At 42.6% G+C, this 26,432-nt stretch overlaps 1 protein-coding gene across 2 annotated transcripts in view; it reads right to left on the bottom strand.

The window, feature by feature from the left end:
* LSAMP (limbic system associated membrane protein) overlaps window positions 1–26,432 on the bottom strand; it is a 999,229-nt gene that overhangs the window by 916,983 nt on the left and 55,814 nt on the right. The window lies entirely within an intron of this gene.

Here is a 26,432-nt window from a genome sequence, read left to right on the forward strand (position 1 = left end):
CCACTGCCACCAATAGCAGGGATGCTAGTGATAAGTGGCGAGCTGTAGGGATGCTGCGTTCTGCAGTGAAGGGTATTTGTGTATCCTCAGGAAGGGAGACGGATGCAAGGGGGAGAGGGTTAGATTAGCTCACATTCATAAATGTTCTGTATGCTCTGATACTCCATGAATACTCCTTTTCTGCCCTGCTCCCTCTTCTTCCCCCTCAAAACTCAGCCTCTTCCCTCCTGCCTGGTTTCATCACAACTCCAGATTGCTTGAGCAAGCTGCCTGATAAGCCCACAGATGCCAACAGGAAGCAATGATGTTACAATAAGTGTCACAGGGAAAATGTCAACTGTATCATTATAATGAAGGTCATGTCTCCCTCACAGAGAGCTCAGGGCTCTGCACAATTCATGTGTTGTTATTAGGTAGATGTTGACATATGTAACTTCTGCCTGACAAGATTCACAGCACAGGGACAAGGTGAGAAAAAGCTGGCTCAGATCTACTCCAAGCTTCAGTCTCATGGAAAGTACAGAAGAAAACAATTAACATGCATTACACTGGTGGAAATTCACCATATACTGCAGTGCCAGCTCCCTGTAACAGAGAGGATACACACATAGGATACCAGGGCAAATGCACAGCATGTAAGCAGCCTCAGACAGCACCAAAGCGAAGCACAAAAAGCAAATTAGGCACAAAAGCAAGCAGCCTGCACCCCAGAGTTGATACTAGTAAACGGCACTTGGATACTCCATGTAAAACAGCTCGCTTCCTCCCTAATGTAAGGAATCTCCTCCTTTTAAACCTAGCAATAAAAACGATAAAAAGGGGACTATAAAAAATAAAAGCTTTGAATTAATACTCTAATGAAGTTTTATTATTTTTCAAAAAAAGATTTTGTTCCATGATGAGAAAATATGTACTCTCCTTGGCTCTGACTTGATGCTAGGAAGTGGTTGTAGGAGTGGCAGGGGATGTATATGCATGCATGTGCATGAGATGAAGGAAGACACTGAATGCAGAAGGCAGAGGCCTTTTAGTTCTCCAGAAAGACAGTGTTCTTTCATGTCTTCACATCCAAACCTGTTAATATTTTGCTCAATAAGGGATGATATGTAGGCAAGGGTTTTCATGTGCACACACTCAAGCATGTGTGCGCATGGACCCTGCTGGAGCTGGTGGAAGAACAGTAAAATCTGAGAGATTTGACTAATATGAGGCATGATACAGTACTTTCAGGGATCCACAAGACTGCCCATCAGTCATTTGTTAGGAAGATTGTTAGGGCACTGTTCACAGATCTGCCAGGACATCAAAATTACTCATGTACAGAGAGGAGGAAAGGAGAGTGGTATGAGAGTGATCATCAGAAGAACTGGAGGTGTACAGCTTTTGAGGGGCAAGGGCTAAGGTAGGACTGGTGTATCAGCACACTTATGGGTGGCTGAGCACCATTTTACTCTTCTTCCAGTCCAGAAAGCCAAGGGAGAGAGGTAAAGCAGTGGGATCAGCAGGTTGCAGCTAAATGATAATTGCACTTCCCGGTGATGCTGGCTTGTAATTTATCTGCTCCCTCCCATTCCCACAGTGCTATGGTATATCCCCTCCCACCAATTTGTCCCCATATGCACTACTGTGAGGCAAAATTGCTGGTTGGACTGAGCCTGATATTTTTTATGGCAGACTGTGTCCACTCAGTTGCTTGGGGAAATCCTGCCTCAGACTGAAAGTACAGGGGATGTTGAAGCATCTATTTGTATTTTACTCTAGTAAGAACAGAAGGGGAGTGTCAGTTTTTTCCTCCATCCATAGGGCCATATTCTTATGCTTCTAAGAATAAAACAGTCAATATGAAATTAGCAAGCAATAGCTGAACACAGTGGAGATGCACTGAGAAGAAGCTAGAGATTTCCCAGATTAAAGCCAGTGAGATAAAGGGAGAGTTGAGGCTTTCTCTCATCATGAGGAAGAAGGTGAAAAATAGGAAGAAGTGATTTAGGGGCTGACCAGCAACCCCATTCAGCACAATGGATTTCTGAATCCAGCTAAAGAAGGGATTCACTGGGTAAGTCTAGCAGGCCTTCCCTCAGAAGAAATCACCAATGCAGTGTCATCAGAAGCAATCCCCTGTTGGTCCTGCTGTTGCAAGCAAGTTAATCCCAGTGGCTCACAGATTTTTTCACTTGGCTCCTGAGCTACAAAGTAATCTGAAAAGGAATGCTTCCTGTATTTCTATCTGTGCTTATTTGTTCACTTATTTTAATTTGAAAAGAGGATTTAGTGATCTGTGGGAGTTGGGGATCGATATCCCTATCTTGAGCCAAGAACAGCTCTGAGCAAGAGCAGTCATGGGATTCTGTGACTGATGGCACACCTCAGAACTGACCTCCCAGCAGGGTCTGGCGTCCCATCTACCCTTTGGCCACTGCCCCTGCTATGCCACAGTCACCCCAGCACCTCCCTTGGCGGTTTCCTCTGCCTCCTGCACTCAAGTCTTCCTTGAGTAGAGACTATAAAATAGAAGACTAGAGACTATAAGCCAGAAGATGAAACTATGATTTGGGATGATAAAATTAAGATGAGATCCACCAAATTCATTTTTATTTGCAATCATAAACCAAGCTCCACTTTACAAGACAGAGAAATTAAAAAGGAAAATGAGAAGGAGTTCAAATGCATCAGTTACAGGTTGTTAATAGAACTAAAGTATTTTGTCCTATTTATATTTTATGAAGCACTATTGCTGTGTTTTGTCCAACAGCACATCCCAATAAATGATGTACAAACTCGTAAAGGATCCAGCAAACTGATCTCAGCTCATTCTCTAGAAGGCCAAAGATTCTAATATGTGTTACAACACCATCTCCTCCCAAATACACTGATGAACTTTAAAGCTGAAAAAAAATCCAAAACCCTTACAAGTCTTCACTTGGTTTTTAAAACTTTTCTACTGAATTTTTTCAATTGGCATAAGATAGTGTTCTGCCAGAAATGAAGTAATTTTTTAAAAAATGATAGCGAACATTTGAGAAGTCCATAAAAGAAATTACAACTTTCTAATGAAAAATAATTTTTAATATCACACATATTTGATTTTCATATTTCTGACAGAAGAAATAATTATAAAAAGTAATTAGAAGTATTATTTCTTAAGCTTAGAAATATTTCATAGCCTTAGAGGTTTCCTTTAGAAGACCTCAGCTAATCCTACTCCCTTCCAAACACGCCTGAGCTAGGATTTGGAGGACTGCTGGTAGATCAGACTCACTGTAAGTAGGTGGTACAGAGAAGGCAGGCAGTTTTCTAAACATGCAAAACTGTCTCTGCTAACCTCTGTTTTGGGTTTTATATTATACTAGGCAAGCACAACATTTAAGATTTATTGGCATGCCTGCATTAGACTATGATGGTATCAGGTGGCACGTGATGGAAGGTGGGGACCAGCATCTACTTTAGATGATGCTTGTGAATGAGTGAGGCAAGAATTGTGTGGTGTCCCTGCAGCAGCCAGTGGATGAGGACAGTTAGCACCAGAAGAGACTTCTCTCCTTGCTCAGCAGAAAGTGTGATAGGAAGGAGGCACAGATACAGCTGATCACATCTCTGGCAAAGTAAGAGGCTGTGAAGGTGTCATGGAAGAGGATGATGTGTCATTCTCGGAGGCACATAAGGTAGTTTGACTCCTATGTCCTATTACACTGATCCTTTACTCCGACCAAGCTTGCCCTGGATCTGTAAAGCAGCAATAGCAATGACCAGCATGTTTTTTTATGGCAACTTCTAGCTTCTCGTGGTCTCGTGGAGCCATTAGCCTCTCGGTTTGTCTTAGACCTCCTTTCATGTACTCTTGAATAAGTCATGGCAAACAACAGGAGCTCTGCTGGCACAGTGACATGCTTGAGCACAAAGGGCCTGCCCTCAGTAGTGACAGTCAGTCAATTGTGCTGAAATGGCACATTAGAGGCTGCTTCTCAGCACTGCACTCCTCTGCCCTGCCAGAGCATCTCCAGATGCAGAAAAAAAGTCATTTCCCAAACCAGCAGCTCTGATTATGAGCAGCTGCAAGACCAAGTCAGAAGCAAAACAAGTCAGGGTCCTATGTAAGCTCTGTCAGAAAGTACCAGCACTATTCTGGCCAAAGAGGTGATCTTCAGAGCCCTACCACAACCTGGACTCATTCCCACCCACAATGGTCTCAGTTCTTTTTAAGTGCAGGTATGGACTGATGTAGTCGCACCATTGCAGGGCTCTGCATGGACCCTTGTTTTAACATCAGATGGGTCTGGGGTTAGCACAAGACTTTGAGGGTACTGAGAAATGAACATACTGCTCTGGTATACACCTTGTTTGGGACTGACTCTGCAGACTTCTGGTTTTACCCCACAGTACTTCAGCCTGGCTCAAAGAAACAGACCTGCATTCAGCCAAAATAGGAATAGCTACACACCATGAGCACCAGTTTACTAACGCAGTGCAGTCAAGGCCATGGGATATTGAAATCCCAGGAACCAAAGGCTTCCTGTCAGAAGGCCTGGAGGCAGTCATCACTTTAGACAGGGTCGTCAAAAAATCACTGTGTCATGAGGTCTGAAGGGAGGAGTAGAAGCTCAAGACAGATATTGAAGGGAAGCTGAAGAGGCAGCAGGTAAAGCACAAAGCCTGGGATTTGAGGAGAGCACATTTACTATTGGCTGAAGTTGTTACTGTTTTGGTGCAGTTAGCTCCTGTCTGTCATTCTCAATAAAAGTGTTATTGATTAGCATGTGACTTTATTGTAGGGAGCTGGCCAGGGGCCAAGGTGGAAGGACTCCAGATTGAAAAGAGGACAACTGAGCTGGCAGGGAGGGGAGGGGTTAGGGAGGACAGAGGAGGAGGAAAAAGGAAGCTTGGAAACATAAAATTTTGAAAAGAGTAATTAATTCGGATCATTACAGAAATCTATCCAGATTTTCAAGAATCTTATAAATCACTTGCCTGTACCCCCCCCCCCCCCCATTAGCATTCACACTGGGGCACTGGGGAAGGATCCTGGGGAGAAGTGATCAGCTGAGAATACCAGTGCCCTGGGGAAGGACTCTGGGTCAGAGAAAGGAGGATTGTTTTGGCTGCTCGTTTCAGACCAATCCTGTGCCCAGATCCATGGAAAACCAAGGAGGCTGGAGGCATGGCCCTTCAGGAGAGACGTACGGTCCCTTAAGCCCAACTCCACTACTGTTGGCATACCCTTGAGGGTATGCCAAAAGAAAGGGCAGATGGCCTGCAAATCTTTCTGAAAGTGAGAAATTGTTACTATCTCTTGCAGCTTAACCGGAAAAGGGAAAAAAAGTAGAAAAACTTAATTCCTACAGAAAAAAAAGCACAGTGTAGAAATTGAAGGGCAGAAAATGTATAGTTTCTACATAAAATTAGAAATAAGCTTTATTTTTTAAAAAATCAGCGTTTTCTCTGAAATGTTTCATTATAATTGCTTTCTTTGGGAAAAATTTCTTTAAAACCTGCGTCATTAATCACAGAATCCCATTTTTCATGAAAAAATTCAACTTTTTTTTCCCCTCCACCTGCAAACTACTTCTTCACTTCTAGTGGCTTTGTAAAGTCATCTGGAACTCCTAGGAAGAACATGAATGTGGAATAGGAATAGTAGTGAAAGATTATTCATTTAACTACATGACAAAAGATAGTCCATCATTATCAAATAAGTCTTGGTCTACCATTTAGAAAGACAAGAAATAAAATTTTGATAACTGATGGATTTCCTATTTATGTATTTCAAAGACTTGCTCCTGGTTCCCACCTTAAGGCTGTGCACTGCCTCCTTGGAGGCTCACAGGATGGAGCAGCTGTGGAGTTCTGATGGGAACCACTGGAGCTTTGTTCAGGGAGCTCGGCACAGGATAGCAGACAGTGTTGAAGTCTGGAGCCAGGGATGCTGACAGGGCTGCAGGACCAGACTTGTTCACTGTATACTCAGAATTTAGAAGTGTGGTTGTTCAGCTCATCTGCTTTCCAGAGAATAAAAACAAGCATGCTTTTGATGTTCATGAGACATGTACTGGCAGTGCAAATCCAGATACCAACAGGTATTGATACCAACAGGATTGATAGGACACAACGGTTTCAAAAACAACCACCATTAAAGCATAATTCTTCATTTTCCCCCTTTTCAAGACTCAACTCTTGCATTTGATGGTCTGTTGTTGCCACACACTAATTTCATGGCTATCAATGCCCTGACCTTTTGTTTCTCTCCATTTCCTCACCCCCTTAATGGAAAATTCTTCTGACACCACTCTTGCCAAAAACACACAAGTTTTCTATACTGGCTGTCCAGCCACTGCCACAGGACATCAGTGTCACAGCAGACTGGTTCAGTGATCAGGTGTGGTGCCAGTTGTGCTGGAGGCCTGTGACAATGGTACTGGCAGCTGAGCTCCTACCAGGACTATGAAGATGTAGCCCAGGTAGCTTGCACACTGAACTGAAGTAGCATTGGCTGCATTCTCTGGTCATGCATGGCAACTTTCAGGCAGCGTTAAGAGAGCATAAACTCTGCCACAACATCAGCTCAATCACTGGAAGCGTCAATCTTCAAACCACATGGAACACAGAACTTGGAACCACATGGAACCAAGCCACATGGAACTTGGCTGTCACATCTGTCCCTTCCCTCCTCCCCAGCACACCTTCCCATGTGATCTTTGCCACCTCCTTCCCTCCAGACTGGCAGCAATGAAGTGACTCCATTAAACCATGGGCCCAGATGGCTTTCTCCTTTCTCTGAGTCCATCTGTGGCCACACTCTGCCAAGCAGGACATCTCCCTGCGGCTCCCTTCACTTGCCTAAACATAGGTGTTTGGTGCCATTTGGGATGCCTTGGGGTGCATAAGACATCTGCACAAAAATGGCAGATATGGCCCAGGACTACAGGAGACCTGAGCCCATCTGCACCAATGGCAGGAAGCCAGACAGGACACTAGAACTCTTTTAAAGCAAGAGACTCAAGCACCTAATACTGCTTCCAAAAAGCAACCTGGGGTTTTAGTGTAGGGTGCTTATTAGATGTTATGGGGAGCAAGGACAAAGGAGTCCTTTTTTCTGTTGATACCTGCTTTACCTTGCCTTCCCACCAGCAGGCTCAGGAGAGAATTTCTAGAATATTTTTCCAGAAAAGAGCAGGTAAAGATCTAGCACCGTGTGCTTAAAATAAAAAGGCAAGACACAGTTGTTTATGTAGGGGAAGAAATCTACAGATTCCCCCACATGTTCTCCTCTTCCCTATTCCTTCTCTTTGCACTATCTGAGCCATTATTATGGGGAAAGGGTACTGGAGAGAAGGGAAGATTTTTGAGAGGAGTCCCAAATGATAATATGAATAACTTGCTTGAATACCTTTTTCTGCTTCCCACTTTCCCCCTGGTACTTCCCTCTCCAATACCTGCTTTTTATATTCATTTTTTATTTCTATTCCCTGTTTCCTCCACTGCTGCCACCTCTTAGCTTTATTTACTAGTTTTGATTGCATGTTATTTACTTAGCACCTGTTGATTTGTGCCCTCAGGACTTCTCTGTTTTAAGCAAACAGAATGTATATGATTTTAAATGGACGTAATTTTATAGAAAAAAGGAAGCAATCACTTCTTCTCACTAAGAAAAAAAACCAAAAGATATTTCAGCAATTGATCTCAGCAGAGCTGATCCCAAAATGGTAACCACAGAAAGGGTGAAGGTAGGAATGACAGGAAATCACAACATATGGAACTCATCATCTGTTGTAGGTCTACTCAAATTGCAGTGCCTTTTAAAATGTTCTTGACAGACAAAACTCAGCTCTTCCGTATGAGGTACCCTCTTTGTCCTCCTTTCAGCAGAGCCATGAAGCGTACAGAGTTGTACTTTGGAAACAAAACAGACTTGGGAAAGTAGGAGGCAAATGGACTTGCAGAGATATTGCAAAGTGCTGAGCTAACTAGAGATCCTGACATGTTCCCAACAAGAAACACAGAGAGTACTACATTCCAGCACGTGTAAAGGGTGCTCTCATCTTAAGTTTACTCCCACCTGGATACTGGTCTGACTACCAACCTCAGTGTGCCTCCTCCATCAGCACAATGACTTCCTGACCACTCGGTAGTCACCACTGCCTTCATACTGATGCCTTCCTTGGGAAAACATCCTACAGTCAGCTAAGAAATGGCAAGACAGTCTAATTCCTTCACTGCCCCAGAGCAGGGGTCAACCAAAATCTTTATCAGAAAAATCAGAGCAGGATCTTCATCATTTCCTCATTTTTTATGCTACTTACAAATTAAATTACAACATACTTCTCAGAGAATCATCCAACCATTTATTAACCGAGTAGCCTATTCTGAACACATATCAGCCCATGACATGCATAAAGACAGCTTGCTTCTAGTATGGCTGGGGTTTGGGTTTTGGAGTTTTTTGGTATAGACAAAAGAAAGTCTGCCAAGCAATTGTATTTTTCTTCTTTTTTAACTATAAAGGTAAAACATCACAGGAAGTAAAAGCCCCACCAATACAGCAGCTTTTCCCTGTCCCTCTCTCTCCTTGCTCACTCAGGGAGGGCCTGAGCTGTTCAGAAAATGGCAGGCTGACTCAGTGCCATGCCTGGACTAGTCTTAAGTACTGACATCCCTTTAAGTCTATCAGTTTATGATGCCATCTGATGTACTAGGTCATTAGTCATTTGCACTGCCCACTTATTGGATGCTTTAAACAAAACAGAAAATGTCAAGTCATTTCACAATGTTGTGGGTGGCTTTTGAAATGAGCAAGCATTTTCGCCAGAGATGCGTATTAGCTTTTAGGACTCATTTTCACAGGCAGTGAAATATATTCCATACTTAGCAACAGCAAAAGAGAGGACATTTTCCCCATTTATTGCAAAATGAAGTGTATAAACATAACTTTGTAGCACTGTATATATTTTCTTTTTGTAGACCGGCTTTTCCAGTCAGTTTCCCTTTTTCTTGTGTAGGAACAAGAACTGCAGAAGCACTAAAAATGGAATCATGTTCAAAGACCAAGATGTATGTGCTTCTGACAGCACACTTCGATTCTCAGCACTGGGTCATCATAATCGACCCTCAGGAGTTCACTTGAAATCCTCTCTTTTGAATCCATGCTCTTTCCTTTCCCAAGATGCAGTTTTACAGGTAGGATATTTCAGAAGCACACAGCAGTGGCTTATCTTTGTCTTCACTGTGAGCACACACAGGCCAGTTGCAAATATTTTTAAAACCTTTCCCAATGTTCATCTTACCTTATACACTTTGCTGCTAATTGAGCTTCTCGCCACTCTAAATCCTTCCCTACCACCTTACAAGTTACTTTTCTGCAGAACTTTCTTAGTCAAACTCAACTTATGATTTCATTCACACCAGAAGAAACTGTTAAAAAAAGACAGTCATGAAGCAGCTATGCAGGATACAAGGAAGTACTTATGTTTCTGAAAGCACATGGAAAATGGTTCTTAGTTCTCAGCTGACAAGAACCACTTGAAATACCAATACATGATCCATTCACCACTCGACCAGAAGATGCCCCACAGAGGAACAGTGGCTCACTGACAACAGAAAAAAGACAAGAAAAATTGCTCTGAGAGAGGGAAAGGAGGAGCTGCATGGAATAAAATGTTCTCTGCCACCTGATAGATGGAGTGTTCAGAGCAGAACTAAAGTCTGCAGTGAGCAGACTGCCATGCACACACTGACTGTACACAAGGTGAGATTATACTAAAGAGGCATTTCCATTGTGAAGACTTTCTGAAAGGTCTGCTGAATCTGATGGGAAGGACATTTTTCAAAGAGATCCAGACAACAAACTGCACTTTCCACAATAAAAATACCCATTAAGTTCCATTATGGTTATTTTTATTTAAGCTAGTCTAGACATTCAAGTACAATTTTTATTCATCTCCAGATAAATAGAGATCTAGATAAAGATGGAGCCACTGCTGCTGTGTAGGGTCAGACTTCAAAACAGCCCAGTCATTATTCTATCTCCCACAGCAACCAGAACACAATAAGCATTCAAGCTTCCCTCATTCCCAAATACTCTGTGACTCATACTCACTGTGTTAAACAGTTCCTCAGTAATTTTTTTCATTAATGTAGTTAATATTTAGAAATAAAAAAACAGGAAAATTGTCTTGTTCTTCTGTTGATGAAATCAATCTCACTTGAAAGCTTGTTTTATTCTAATTTCCAATCTGCCTGAGATCTTTCGAGTCCATCTAATTCTAAAATACTGAACACTTTAGGAATTTTTTTAAATGGTTTTCAGAAATTGAAAACAGCAGTTTCTCCCAAGGCTACTACAAGCTTGAAGATGTTCTGGGCTTTTAAAAAAACACAAATTATAAGGTTTAGGCTTCAAACAAGTCCTTCCAGCTAACTTTGAGCCCTTTCAGGTTTGTAAAGTATTGTCTCTAGCAGCTTTCTTGGCAGAGAAAGAACTGAAACCATGATCCCAGCCTGGCCTGCATTATCTTGTCTTGTGCTGGTAGTGTCTTAGTACAGTGTAAAGGTAATTTCTGAACCTGACAGATCCATGAGATGGAAGCTTCTGGTTCTGGAAAGAGGTAGAAACTTTCCACTCTACCTCAGCCTGGCTGTTTCTGGAGAAACTGGACAAGCTCATCTAGGATTGATGCTGAGGTGAAGAAATCGATCATGTTTTATTGTTCCTGCTGATGTATGACACGCCATCCTTCATCTCTTTGTAATGCAGAGTGCCAGCATGTTGGCTCACATTATACTGTCAGCTTCACTTTTACTGTCTCCTCCCCCTACTCCATTTGGTCTGTTCATGCTAAAAATAACATCAAGATTCATGACCATGAAAGGGATGGGTGCCAGAGAGAGGAAAACTTGCTGACTGAAAGACTCATGGCCATACGTACCACCTTATACTGCAAGCCTGGATTGTCTCTATTTGAGGAACTTCATTTCTGACTCTGGAAACTGGGGGGCAAAGTCACAAACTTGAGGAAGTCCACTATCTATATTAGAATCTTTTCAGCAATGCAGGTTGAGGGACAGATTGATTCTTTCAGGCATTCCAGGCTCCTATCTTCTCTGTGGCATGATCAAAGGCTATTGAGAGGGTTTAATGCATGGGTTATTCGGGAAAGGACACCAAAGTCCAAAGAAAAGTTCTGCACCTTCATTTTAAGGCTCTATGAAGTTTGCACTAGGTCTTGGACGTCCCCCACATGCATGGTCCATCTCTGTTTGAAAGCCTGACTGACAGCTCTTCCTTTCCAGACAGTAAGCACACACTTGCAGGAAAGCAAAGAGTTTTAGCAAAAGTACGTACAAGGAATTTGTTCTGCTAATCAAGTAGCAGATGTCTGCTCTCTGAGCTTATCACAAAAGCTTGCCCCTTTGTGGTATTCAGGGGCTCCAGGCCACTGGAGATGTGCCTTCGCAGTAAGATTTCTAATCCTGCTCATCTCTAGACATTTAAGAGCCTGGAGTTTTTTCTTCAGTTACTGTTCTTTTCTAAAATCAGAGGTCTTTTATTTCTTAAAATGCAGCCATGGCGTCATGAAGTCCTAATTTGTATAATTGCTGTCTATCCTGAAGTTTCCCCTGCAGTTTCAATTACATGTCTCACTTCAATTAAACTCTTTAATTCTTGTCCCAAACTGGCATGCAGCTTGGCTAACAGTCACAGTTATCCTGCTCTACCCCAAAGCTGCCTGCACTGTCCTAGTGGGATGGCTGAATAGAAAGCAGTTTGAAGCCACCCGGGATAAAATGCATTTGAAGAAATGTCAAACATTAATCCTGAGCTACTCTTGCCTTTTTTTGCATCTGGAGGAACACAATTTGTACCAGAAAAACTTAAGGGAAATTTCAAACTCATGGTTTGAACCAAAGAGTTAAGGGAGCACAGCAGAAATTGAACACCCTGCCCAGCTTCCTGGGTAAAGGAATGGAAGAGGTGAAAGGCTAGGTTGAGGGTGCTGAAGACCCTCTAGAAGGTGTCCAGGGGATAAAACCATGCACTTCAAGCACTGCAAGAGGGAGATGGAGGAGAAGGCTGGGGTAGGGTTTGCCACATAGGTAGTAGGGCCCATTCCATAAAGCATCTTGTCGTGTAAACAAGATGTACCTTTGACATTCTCCCCTTCAGGGCACCAAGGCATGAAGCAGGTGATGTATTTCAAGCCAAAGAGGTGATTTGTAGGTGCTAAGTGTTCATAAAGACAAGATTAAAGAGCTCTCTGATAGCAGGGCAGTAAATCATTCCCCACCTGCAGAGCTGAGTGCCGGGCACGGATGCTCCTCCGACCCTGATTAAATAAAGGATTGCTCAGCAAGATGGAGGCTAAAGTTAGCTGACAGCTCATGAGTGAACTGGTGTCTTGCCTGCTGCTCTTGCAACTGGTGGCTAATTTTCTCCCAAAGGAATCTTTGCAAAGGCTGGTAATTAAAACTGGTGGAAGGCAAACAGGCTCTTGGGAAGGCAGACCTGTCTGTCCCCAACCATGAGCATTCCCTGACAGCCTGTGTGGGTCAAAGCTGCTCCTGGATGAATAAAATCCCAAGGCCTCATGCTTTCACTTGCTCAAGTGAAAGAAAGCTACAAATATCTAATAGCTTTATATCCAGCGTGCAACAAACTGAGAAGCTCGAGGTGTCCTATATAGAGTGTTTGGGATCAAATAGACACACAAATATATATGTATGCATATATATATATATATAGATACGTCTTCAAAACACCCTTATGTTTTCAAAGTATCCCAGGGTCTCCCCTGGGAATCATGCTTTCCCCTACATGGTCAGCTGTGTGTGAAAATAATTATCTGGGTGTTACAACCTGGGAAATGATGGCCCAGAGGGAACCTTTCAGTCAAAGATTCAGAGTTTGATGGCAGAGCGGGTAACAGAAACCAGGCAGCATCAACTCCCAAGTCTCCTTCTTAACCAAGCACATGTTTAGACTAAAGAAGCAGGTTTTGTTTTAAATTACCTATTTGACTAGCCTAGATAGGACCCAAAAGAACTTAATGGAAGGGAGCTTAATGGGACCTCATTAGATTGTTATAACATTTTTTCTGCACTGTGCTATTAGCTCTTTAAAATAGATTATCGGAAAGAACACACTTCACAGATTTAAATTACTTGTGACTTTTGCCTTACTTAAGTTATTTCTTAATTTTTATTTGTCTGAAGTTTTCAGGCTAGTTTGGTGAGATATTTCTTTTCCATTTCCAGATTTACTGATACTTGTAGGAAGCTGGCTCAGCTTGGTTGTTAGTGACTACTCGATCCTAATAAAAAAATTTAATTGATAGATTCAAATTTTGGAATATTTTGCTGTAAAACTGAGAAAAAGAGGGGTTTTTATTCAAGTTGTTTTTTAAAGGGGCAACATACTAACAGTAAGATAGGCAGTCTAGTGTTTTTTTGGGGGTTTCCCCCATTTTGCCATTGTGTTGAAGCTAGTAATATTCAAAGATCATCCAAGTCCCAGAGTTAGTCTTGAGTTGCATTTATAATAGCAACATTCCCTAAACTTGGGTGTGCTCAGATTTGCCGCACCATGAGGAAGGAAAGACAGTGCAAGAAAGATCTGGAGCATTGGATGGTCATGATCAGGTTCTTTACCTCCAGCCAAGCTCTAAATTTCACCACGTAGCTTTGTTACAAAAGCTCTGGTACTGAACTTCGGGCCAAGAATGGAAGTGACTTGTTCTTTGACTTAAAGAGCAAGTATTGCCTTCGTGTGTTCCAGGGATAGCTCAAAGGTACAATCAATAGCAAATTTAAAATAGGGGATCAGGAGATGTAAAAGCTGAGAAGTCCCATGTGGTTGCTTTTCCTGAAAGATGTCTGCTTGTTTTGATGCTCATCCAACTACTTAACTATCTACACTGATAAAAAAAGCCACAATAAAAACTCACATGCTGCTTCACAGCTCATGATGTTCTACATTCAGCATCCTGTGTCCACCTTCATGATGCAGAACAAGAGCACACACAGAAGTACTAAGTATATTTTTTTTTTGCACCAGCATCTCCTGCTTTTCACACTACAATTAAATTAATTTCCCCTATAGGAACAGTATTTTCATGTCTTATAAATTTTCCAAGCCAGTTTTATTTTACGCTGTCTGTTCCATTCAAAATACTGCCTCACTTTCTGGTGAGGGAAGATGGGTTCAGTTCCCTTTGCATCTGTCTCTTCATTGATACATGTCCTGGTTTTGGCTGGGGGAGAGTTAATTTTCTTCATAGTGGAGGGTATGGGGTTTTTTTGTTTTTAATTTGTGCAGAGCAGAGTAATGATAATATAGCGGTGTTTTTATTATTGCTGGGCAAGGCTTAGAGACATGGCCTTTTCAGCTTTTTGTACTGCTAAGCTGGCCTGGAGACTGGAGGTGCATGGGAAACTGGGAAGAGACACAACTGGGGCAGGTGACCCAAACTGACCAGAGGGATGTTCCATTCCCCATGACATCATGTTCAGTATATAAAGCTGAAGGAAGAAGGACATTTGGAGTGATGATGTTTGCTTTCCTAAGTAAATGTTACACGTGACGGGGCCCTGCTCTCCTAGGGATGGCCGAACACCTGCCTGCCCATGGAAAGTGGTGAATTAATTCTTTGCTTTGCTTGTGTGGTCAGCTTTTGCTTTCCCTGTTTAATTGTCTTTATCTCAACCCACAAGTTTTCCAGCTTTTACCTTTCTGATTCTCTCCCTGATCCTGCTAGTGGGAGAGTGAGTGAGCAGCTACCTGAGATTAAACCAATATCCTGAGACTCTGCTGTTACACTGTGGTGCATTCCAGAATAACTTCAGATTTCACTTATGCTGAGATTTCACTGGTTGAACCCACCTTTTACATATACAGGGACAAACTCGTAGGCAGGACTGTGGCAAGGAGCCTTGGCTGTAAAGGGAGTTACTGTGCAGAAGAAAATTGCAGGACACTTTCCATGCCCACCAAGATGCTGTTTCATCCCACCACCCTTTCAATCTTCATCCCCTGCTTGAAACTAAAGGTCTGCATTAAGTTACGGACTACATTTTTACATTAGACCATCAGCTGACTTCTTCACTACACCTCTGATGTAGAACTTGATAGACGCCACAATTTGATATCAAGTCAGTATTAGCCACATTCCAGTCCTTTTTAAGGAGAACTGCTCCTTCTAGCTCAGAGTGAGCTGGGCATCACCTGCACTAAACTCCTGTCCCTCTCTAATTAACCATTTGCTTTGTTCTACCCAAATATGTAAAAAAATTAGTGTATAGATACAACCCAGATGTTTGCTCCCCAGTGTAAGTACTGGTGTTTTACCACACCCTGGTGGTTAGGTCTGAATCCTGAAAGAGTCCTTGGGTTGTTTTGAACTATGGCTGCCAAAGTATTCACTGACCAAGAGCTGTCACCTGTTTACATTCCTCCTCCTGTTTTTGCATGAGTTAATTTAAACACACTAGTTTAGGATGAGGAAAGGCAGGGATGAAACCAGATGACACCAAAAGTACAAGGTGAAGGTCATTACAGTGAGATGGATGCCCCATCCCTGGAAAGTACAAGGTGAAGGTCATTACAGTGAGATGGATGCCCCATCCCTGGAAGTGTTCAAGGCCATGTTGGATTGGGCTTTGAACAACTTGATTTAGTGGAAGGTTCCTTGTCCATGGCATGTCTATTTCTAGTTGAAATGAGAAGACTTTTAAAGTCCCTTCCAACCCAAACCATTCTGTGGTTCCATAGGCAAACTCAGGCCATGAGTTCCTCCAGCCAACTCCACTCAAAGGTGATACCCAAGGCATTATGAGACACCCACTTGGCACCCATCCATGGGCTGTAGCAGAAAAAGGGAACAACCTTGCATGCAGTGGTTGAACCATGTGTCTTCAGGATATCTTCTGATAAATAGATTTTCTCCCTTATCCAGAGGAAGGAGAGAGTGCAGAGACTAAACCACAAACCTGCACCTAGGAAAGACCAAGAAGGGAAGGCAGCTGGGTTCAGCGCCCTTCCCTGCCAAACCCTTGGCTTTTTCACATTTTGTCTGTGCAGCAGTGAGGAGAGCATTCCCCCTTTTCTATGAGGGTCAGGCAGATGAATATCTCAGGGACTACAAAGGGATTTTTTCTTGTGGTATTAGCAGGGACCACCTACGTATCTTGGACAGTTCCCTGGAAAGCTGTGAGGTGGGCCACAGCAGCACGCCTGCCTCCCTGTTCCTGGGCCTCTCACTGCCACCCCCTCTGCCTGCCACCCTTGCCAGCTGCCACTGCCGAACACGGCACCGCTTGTGCCAAGAACAATGATCCTCCAAGCGGAGCTGCCCAAGCACTGCCAGTTCCTCAATCCTGCTCAGCTCCCTTCATCTCTCCTGTTGATTTACGTATCTCTGCAATGTTATTTATCAACTGCTCCATAATTAATCAGATGCAGAGCTTGGCAGCACTAAATGAGCAGCCTGTCTCCAGTGCTCCCACTGCCACCAGCCCCCTCCCCTCCCAGCTACTATGCTTTATCACACACCACAACACTGGAGCCTGCATTCAGCCGCTCCTCATAATAGAAGCCAGTGGGGCTTTTGAAATGATCTCATCTCACCGGGAGAGCAGGCACTCATCCTGCTAGACTGGCAGGAAGGGAGGTATTAGCATACAGGTAAATGCCAGCTTCCTGCCAGTTATCCCACCAGCCACCTGGCTAAAGAGCTGCAGTCACTCTGAGATTAAATATCATGTTGTTCCTTGCTTCCTGACCTCTTCCTGCCCCTGCCACCCTAGCTTCAAATCTCTCTCCTTTCTGTCAGGTTGCTTTCTCTCATTTTCTCTCTTTGCATCTTGTCCCAGCATCCTCTTTCACTTTTCTCTTCTTCACTCTCCAATGCTTTTTTTCTCATGCTGCCTTCTTGCACTCACCCACTGTTACTGCTGCTCCCTTTCTCCCCAATTCTTCTCTCACATAAGCCCCAGATCAAGTACACTGCGCAAATAAAATTACACTGTGTTGTTTTCAAGAGTAAAAGCATAAGAGGAACCTGGACTCCAGAAGTCCTTCAGCTCAAATCTATCAGATATAAAGACCACAGATCCTAATCCAATAATAACATTTTGGCTTTGCCTCAGATTAAAAAGCAAGGCTCAGGAGACATGGGTTATGTTGCTAGATATGCTGTTTGTGGATTGACATGCTATTAGCAAGACATGCTGTACCTCAATTTGCCTGCCATTAAAATATAGAGGACAGAGATGCTAACTGACCCAAACTGATGCAGTGTCCAGGCTTGGAAAAGTAATCATACACTCAGGGTTAAAGTAGAAGGTTTCAGAGATTGCCTAGAAATTTAAAATCTCTCTCTCTTTTTATTCAGTATGGAGGCTGGTATTAAGCACCCACTTTTCTGAACCAGCCTGTAGGAAAGAAAGTGGGGACTATAACATTAGGAAGACTTGGCTTCATCACTCTATAACTTTATTGCTGCTCTTTTCATACTAAGGTCCCCCTGTAGGAGATGCGCCTTAAAAAGGCTCCTGCAGGAGCGAGCTGTGAAGCAGTGCAGATACAGAGAAGTCTTCACAGAGAACCTGGGCACTGAACAAACTCTCCACTGCCAGAGGCATCCCCTCTGAGTGACGACTGTGCAGCATATCTTGATTTGTCACATCCTCTTTCCCTAAAAACATAGGAAACATGGATGTTTCCTAGACCCCAGTTGAGTTCCTCAGGCTTCTTAACTTTCTTTACACTAGAATGCTGCCTAACTAGCACAGAATGACCACTAACTCTTCAGAAATAAACCACCCTTTATGACTTGAGGTGAGCTCTTCAGACAAACAGGGCAAAGGAAGAGATGAGTAAGCTTTGTCCCAGTGCAAAATAACAAAATAAAACTGGCAGTCTCTGCCACGTGACAGCCTTGCAAAAAGGCTGTAGAGGAAGAGACCTGAGCAAGGGGCTTTAACCTAAACATCACCAATTAATACGAGTCCTCTCTGTTGCCCATTGCACATAAGTAAAACAGGACTGACATTAGTCAGGCTTACTCAGATATTGAGCACAAGAATTAGTCAGAAGGCTGATAAGAATTCTGGTGTATCCACTTGCCCTTGATTTTCATGTTACAATGCATTGCTTTTATCCTGCACGAAGAATGGAGGTGGGAAGCAAGAAATAAGAGGAAAAACATTGAAATATCTAGTGCAAAATTTCATTTCTTTATTTAAAAGCAGATGGGGGTATAATGGAAAAACCAAGAAGAGAGATTAGGAGGAGAGGAGAGAGTAGTAAGGGAGGCAAGCTGCAGAAAATTGAGGTAATAGGAAATGAGGCAGATACAGAGAGAGGTACAAAAATGTAGAAAGCCATGTTGAAAACCTTTATTTTGGCTCTACTATGCAGATGCTTAGCAGAATTTTTGCTGCCAATGATGGGATGCTTCTGTTTCTCATGGATTTCTAGCTAACAGTCTCATATTCTCCCTTTGGCTGAGGGCATGGAGTGTATGTAAAATGCCAGTATTGCACTACCTTCGAGCTTTCTCTCTTTCTCTGTAGGACTTCTGCTCTTTCAAAGGACTCTTGGAAAGGGTGCAAAAACAGCAGTTCAAAAAACACTAAGGAAATATAGATGGTCCTAAAGCTCTCAGGTGGAAGGAACATTATCCAAAAAGAGAACTAATTATTTGGTGGATTAAGGCCACTGACTGGGTTTTCAGAGTTAGCAGATGGACAAAAAAGCAGTGGAGTCCTTTTTCAGGATAGATGGTATGGTGAGAACATCTGTCTGTTGCAAGCAGTAATATGTTCCTGGTCCACTTGGTCTCAAAACATGAAGTGCAACCTCCTACTTAGACACAACTCACAGAAACCAAAACTGCATTGAGGGGCTTTTTTATGTTGTGGGATCAAAGGACTAGGACTTGGCTTTGCAGAAAGGGTTTGGATGAGCCTCAGTGTTGCAGACTGAGAACTGCTTAGGTAAAGATGTAAAAGTAATTGCTAAAAACACATTACCTTACAAAACCTTTTGCCATGAGATTATGGGTTTGACTCCCGTGTATTCTGGTGGCACATTAATATCATTAACATTTGCATCTGACCACTGTGTGGTGGTCTCTGTGTGAAGGAAGGTTTGTGGCCCTTAGCCATATCCCATTGAGCACATTTAAATCACTATGAGCACTGAGTGTAAAGATAGCTGATCCGGTTCTACCAGACTGAAGTCAGTGCAAACTGGCCCAAATGGGACATCCACCCTAAAAGAACTCACAGGGGCTGGGTCAGATCCATCCACAGAAAAAATGAAGTCTGCTTCTTAACTATGCGAGATCAGGACTAAATAAACAGCCCTAGACACACATTCTCCTTTAGTTGAAGTCTGCCACATCAACCAGAAAAACACATTATATTCCACCATAGCTCAGCAACTGGAGCTTCAAGTATTCCCAGAAGGGCCATACTGCACTTGAGACATGACAAAACCATGGAAAAAACACTGTAGAAAGATAAAACCATGGTGTGTTCTTTGGAAGGCATGGAAACCATGGCTGGTCCTCGGAAGCTCCTAAGCGAGAATTGCCAGAGTGCTTGGCCAAAAAGGCAGGAGAAAACCAGTGTACATCTGATTTCTGTCCCTCCCTCACACATAAACACACTGGTTTCTGGTAGCAGCCAATGCAAGGTAGCAGCAGCACTGCCACACAAAACCACTTCCACACTGAGTAGAGCCAAACTCAGCTCAGCTGTAAAGGAGCTAATTCAGCTATGGGAAACAGTCTTTACCCAGAAGCATGTGCTTAAGCTGGGCCAGTTGACCCTGCTGGGACCCAGCATGAGAAAACTACAATATGCCCACAAGGATTTGAACTCCATTGATCTTCAAAGTAATGAGTAATGAGCATTCATTCTGCAGAGGAAAACGGCAAGGAGAGGGCAGAAAGGCACACACATGACACAGAGAGACCATGGCAGACCATCTCAAGCAGCTGCATGTGTCCTGTTTCCAATACTCCCACCACGTTGTTGCCCTGATTCTTGCAGCACATTTGCTGCCTCACAACCCTGCAACAGCCATTTCCCCAGTGGGCCCAGACACATCACAACTTCTTAGCAGCCCAAAGGACAAGGCAGAGGAGGACCGTCTGAAAATGACAAACAGAATTATCCTGGCGTTATGCAGGGCAGCAGTTTGAGCCACCACTGCTATTTACAAGGGATGTGGTTTGCAAAACACAAACATCTCTCCATGGCCCACGGGGTCTCTACTCTGACTAACATGTCTTGTGACACTGAAGGCAGATAATTAATCTCCCATCACAGCACCTGTCTGCACAACCCTTTTCCCTTATCTAATATCTTCGTCCCTGTCCCTCCCTTTACAGACACCATTTACAGCAAGAGGGAGAGAGGTTTATCACTGCCACCTATTGGTATTTGCCCTACAGGAAGAACATGAGGACAAGGCAATACTCTGCACAAAACCATCACCACTTCTCCATGTTAATTCTTCTGTAAACCTGCATACGCTTTGATGGCCAGGGTATAAAAACACAGCATGTATTCTGGATTGGTCTGTAAACTAGTTATAAGCAAAGCTGCATTAGCAACAGTCCCCTTGTTAGCAGTTTTGGGGGTGGTGGTTTGGTTTTTGTTTTGTTGGGATTTTTGGTTTGGTTTTGCAATTTTGGTTTGTTGGGTTTTTTTTGTTTTTTTTTTTCCTTTTCACTTGTAGGACTTAAGACCAGAACTGCTCTCTTCCATGTGGATATAGCAATTCATCTGGAGCCAAATCTTTTGATATGACATGGCATTATGTGTTTTGGACATACTTTGCAGATCCTTACAATCTGTGAAGAGTTTTCCCCTCAGTACTGGACGACAGTCTTATAGGGCACTCTGGGAGCATCCATGTTGAACTAAATTTGGGATATCTGGCACAGTTCTGTATTAAGGTCAATTTTACTTAGCTATAGTCATCCAGGCAAAAGGTCCGTTTTCCTACTGGGTTCTATAACACACACACACAGGCACAATGCAGAAAGCATTTTAAGTTTTCAACTAAATCTACCTCCTGCTTTGAAGCTCAAAAGGTCAGACTCGAGGTGGGGTTTGAGAGCAGCACTGGAATAGAGAAGAGGCAGGAGCAGCGTTGCTGGTCAAAAGCTGGGGACATTGACAGAGCTGTGTCTAGGGAGCTCTGAACTGAAATACCAAGAGGGCTGCAAGGCAGACGCGGGCACTGGCAGACTTATGTAGATAGGCAAAGCTTGTTTGCTTTACACAGAACATGCCTGGATGCAGTCCCTGATGAAAGTCCCTCCTTTAATAAAAATCAGAACTCGACTCTGATAAAGCAGCTGAAGAAAAAGCCTTCCATTGTTCTCTAAAGCTGACCTTTCCCTTTCACTAGCATAGTTAGATCCCTTACAAGATTTGGTACATTTAAGAAGAATTTTTAAAAAGCATTTTTATAAACATGTTCTGCATGACTGCTTCCACTAATCCTGCTGATAGGGACGATCAATGCCTTTAAAGGAGATTTGTGGAAACCACAGAGTCAAACGCTGCCACTATGGAGATAAATGCCCCTTCAGTTCCTCAGCCAACGCTCACCACAACACACCTCCTCAGGGGAAGGTTTTGCTCCAGACTCAGCTTATTATTAAGGTGGGGCAGAAGTTCAGGACTGACTCACTAAGAACTGCTCCCCATCTGGCTTAATTTGTCACTAGAAAGAACTGTGCTTAAAGCACATCTACAGCACCCTCTTACACTATGCTGGATTATTAATTCAACATCGATCCAGAGGAAACACACTCCACTTCCTACAGCACCCTGTTTTTGAAGGTAACCCATTCTCTCTATCGACCAGGCTGAAGGTTGCTTAAATTAGCAAGAATAAATAAAACCTCAACTCCATTGAATAGCAAAGAGATTTGAAAAAATGTTCCATTTTTTCTGTTTTTCATCCAAGATGAGGATTTCAGTACACTGTCCCTGATTAGCTCTTTACATGTGAAACATTTTTACTCATCTCTTTTTTTGAATCAACGCAGGCAGCAGGTAATGTGGGCAGAGGCTCCTGCGCTCAAACCAGATAACAAATCAAGCTATTCGAGATTAAATGCATTACCCTGCTTCCCAGTATTTTAAAGGCCAGAGTTCTATAAATTAGTGCCAGATGTTTTAATTAGCAGAAAGCAACAGCATATTTCCGCACAGCATGTTCCAGAAGGGATACTGAAGCAACAAAGTAAAAAATCTCAACACAGAACGAATGCATGTTTCATTATACATCTCTGACTGCTTCCCCCGCACTTTGCCCACAAGCCTGCCTTTCCTAGGACTCATTCTAAAATATTACTTCAAGTAGATTTTGTTTTGTTCTTTACCGTTTCCTGGAAACCTTTGTAAATATATTCCACCGGTGTTTCTCAACTTCCCCTACTCAATCAATCTTTGTCCCAACCTAAATCTATTTCACTTCATTTGAAGAAACTAACTCAGCCTCCTGATCTAACAGAGACTCCATTAGGGATTCAGCCACAGCACATTTTGCAGTCTGTTTGAACCTCTGGACACAGCAAGGCAAAAATTAATACTTCACCTAAAGAAGTCATACAAGAGTGTTTCTTACATGAGGCTCATGTAATCCACAGGGGGATGATGCAATATGATACTGTTGCAGCTCTGTCACTACTCAGCTGGTGAGGATCTCAAGATCAAATTTTGCAGAAGACTTGTGTACACATGTAAGTATATAACATAAGAGGGATTTCAAGTGACATCATACTGAACAAGAGCAGTTTGGGATATTTGTTATCAAGATTATACTGCTATGACTTAGGCATTATATGTTGGAGAACAGAAAGAGTGACCACAACCTCACAAAAGACCTTATATCTTTTCTCCTAATGTTTCCCATTTTGTCCTCAGCATAAATTTCTGCATGCCTGTCTGCAAAACTGGGGATAAGCACCGGAATCCCCCCAGTGGCTACTGGACAGGTGCAGTGTGCTTTCTCTTCCAGCACATTGTGGTGCCTCGCTTGGGGACAGCATTCACACTGTCCACACTTAGCACAGGAGGAAAATATTTCTGAAGCTTTTAGTGAAGTTTATAAAACTCTGTGGGGGATGGCTATCTCCAAGACAAGAGCTGTCCTCAATACCAAGAATACATTGTTTTTTCCACCATCTGTAGGGTTCTGACCATGTTGTTCACTTCCTTATAGAAATCATCATAGCTAGGCAAACAGTTTTGAAAATATTGGACTGATAAAAAAGGAAAGATACAGCAAAATAATACCCTCATCAGTGTATCAGTACTGGAAAAAATACACAACAAAAAGCCAACACAACTAAAACATTTACCACTTCCTAATACTCAAGTATGAAGTGAAAAACTAGAAAGGACAAAGAAAACACAAGTTCTGGTTAGTCACATTCATTTGGTTTCTGAAATAAGCTTCAGGTAAAGTCCAATGGTAAATTGTCACATTGCATTCTTGGAAATCCAGTTTTACACTGCTGTGTCTTTCTAGAAATGCAGTGAGCTGAGACAATATGCATGCTTGTTCCTTTCCTGCCTCTCCTGCTCTTGCCCCTTGTTTGTTCCTTCCTTCATCTGCTTCAGTGGCTTATTTCTGATTTCTCCTGTCCTTTGGAGTTATCAGGAGGAAAACACATGATTGATTCTCCACGTCAAACTATTCCTCATCAATTATAGTAAACAAACCAGGAACGTGTTTTCTAGCCAGTCAGTCTCCTTTGTCTTTCTCTCTCTCTCTCATACACACATGAACACACACACACACACACACAGATGTCCTTCTACTTCCAAGGAAAACAGGAGCTGAAATGCATCAATTTGTTATTTTCTCTTTAACGACAACCATAGTCACATTTCTCCAATTTAATAACTCCTACAGAAAATGGCATTTCTTGGTGAGAAACAATACCACGTATTGATACAAACAGATAGGATTAGAGATACAAAAATCTAAATCCATTTTTGGCAACTCATATTTATGTATTTCAGGTTTTGGGTTACTTCAGGAGAAATGATTAGGGGCATATGGAAAGAATAGCAAATTCAAACTGATGAGAACTTTTTAATTTGAAAGCCAATGGCACAGAGATTGGCTTCCAAAAGTGCTATGAGGAAATACCCGAAAGAAGGGGAGGAGCAGAATGAAAGAGAGAGAGAGAACAAGAAACGGAAAAGGTAATTAATTCCTAACCTTCTTTCCTTTTTTTTTTCCTTAGCTGTTTACAGCACAGCCTTTTCCCTCAGCAGCTCCCCATAGCTAAAGCTAACTTTCTCTGAGAAAGTTCTCCACCAATAGTCCCCACCTCATTCAGCAGAGGGGTTGATATTCCATCCCTTGAGACAGAATTGCACTGATGCATGAATCCCTGCAGATGGATGCCACAAGGCTGTCACAGTGGCTGGGTGGCATAGTGCAGCCATCATGCAGTCAGCAGCAACCACAGCTTGGTTTTGGCCATGGCCTGCAGGTGCAGGCACAGGGTGCTTCTCACTCACAAGCCCTCAGTTCATTAAGGCCTCAGGAGAGCCAAAGGTGGGCTCATTCCATCTCTCTTTTCTCTGAAGGGACCCATCCATCTCCAGGGTCTCCTCTCACCTTTTCAGAAGACCAGCAGTGATTTGCTGTCACAGAGAGCTGTTGCATCTCAGATGCTTTCACTGCTGCTGCACAGAATCATTACATTCTCTTTCTGTCCCAACAGCTTCCAGAGGAAATGCCATTACATGCAACTTTTTTTTTTCCTACCTTCTCCCTGGCCACAAGACAAAGCCAATGCCCAATTTTATTTAGGACAAGACCATCTGCATGACCCTGAGAATGTTGGTGCCATCACACATGAAACATTATAACATCACAACACAACATCTCAGCTCATGATAGAGCTGAGTCCTTAGATCTTCAGCATTAAAGAGGTTGTTAAAGATAATAACAGCTTTGTTTTAAAATTTAACTCACATGTGGGATCTAGACACCTTTCTGATAAGGCCATAAGGAGAAGGCAGGACCACTGCGCCGCTGAATTCCTTTCTGGAATAAGGAAGGCTAACAAAGATCCAAGACCAAAACCATACTGAGTAGTGATAGGCTACAAAACCACTTTGAAAAAACACATCTCTTTAGATCATCCACAGCCAGAAGTGGACAACCCAAGAAATAACTACAAAATCTCAGTTTTTTCCACCATCACCACCACTCAGGTGCTAACAATGGTATGGGTTTCAGCAGCAGAATGTTTGTCATCATCACAACCAAAACTCTCTTCCCCAACATTGCTGATCTGCCTCTTTAACTCTTTTAGGAATTCTATGTATGTTGACACTAGCACATGATACTAGACTCTTGTTATGGTCTGCCTTGTCTCACAGTGCCTCTGAATTCTTTGACAATACAAATGCCAACCTGACTGGTGTATGTACTTTCCATGACAATCTAGCATGTGAATTTGAAGGATCCTTAACAGATGATAGTGATGCTCAAATAAGCTTTGGCTGTTCTCACACATATTAAACTAGTGTGCTATTAAGTATGTGCCAAAAGTGAAGAAGATCTGCGAGGCTCCATAACCTTTCTAAATGAAGAAGCTTGTTATAAAGCCACAGAGAAGTCTGAAAGAGTAAAACCCTAAAAACTAAACAAGACCTGACACCAGATTTTTCCTGAGTTTTATGTCTTTCCCCCCTCTTCTTCCTTTCATTTAATAATAATAAAAAAAATTAATAAGTGGAATGTTCTGTAGTTACTTCGAAAGAAGTAATTTAATAAAAAAAATTCAGAGTGCTTCAAGTTAATTTAATTCAGTCCTAGGCTCATGCTGTTGCCAAATTGCACATTTCAAAACTGCATAGCCAAAGAACTTTAGGTGCCCTCTGAGAACGCCTGAAGTGAAAGAAAAGACAGAGAAAAAAAGATCCAGGAAAGCAAATTAAGGTAAATACCTTGTTGTGGGTTGGAGGGTAAAAAAGGAGAAGAAGGAAGAGGAAGCTTCAATTAATGTGCAAGTGATTTAGTGCTTAAGAACAATACCTGGGTAGAAGCATTGCCCAGCATTTATTTAATTATTTAACACCCATTGAAGGGAAGGGGGTGTAGGTCAGGCCAGTCAAGAAGAGGAAAGTACAGCACAACAATAGAGTCCCGAGGGTCAGGGCTTCAAGCAAGAGAAATCAAGACTCTCTGGACTAAATTCTTCCATAGGATGTATTCAGCAAGGGTCTGCAGACATCCATCCTGGGACATGATCCAGTCTAGAGACTGTGAACACATAGTATGGGTCTGATCCACTCCCACTGGGACAAAAACCACAGTGAAAGCAGGACTGAGTACAGTAAGTTGTTAGCTGGCATCTGAGGTAGCTAAAAACCCATAGTGGACAGCCAAT

The sequence above is a fragment of the Sturnus vulgaris genome, chromosome 2 (genome assembly GCF_052056855.1).
Source record: "Sturnus vulgaris isolate bStuVul1 chromosome 2, bStuVul1.hap1, whole genome shotgun sequence".
NCBI lineage: Eukaryota > Metazoa > Chordata > Aves > Passeriformes > Sturnidae > Sturnus > Sturnus vulgaris.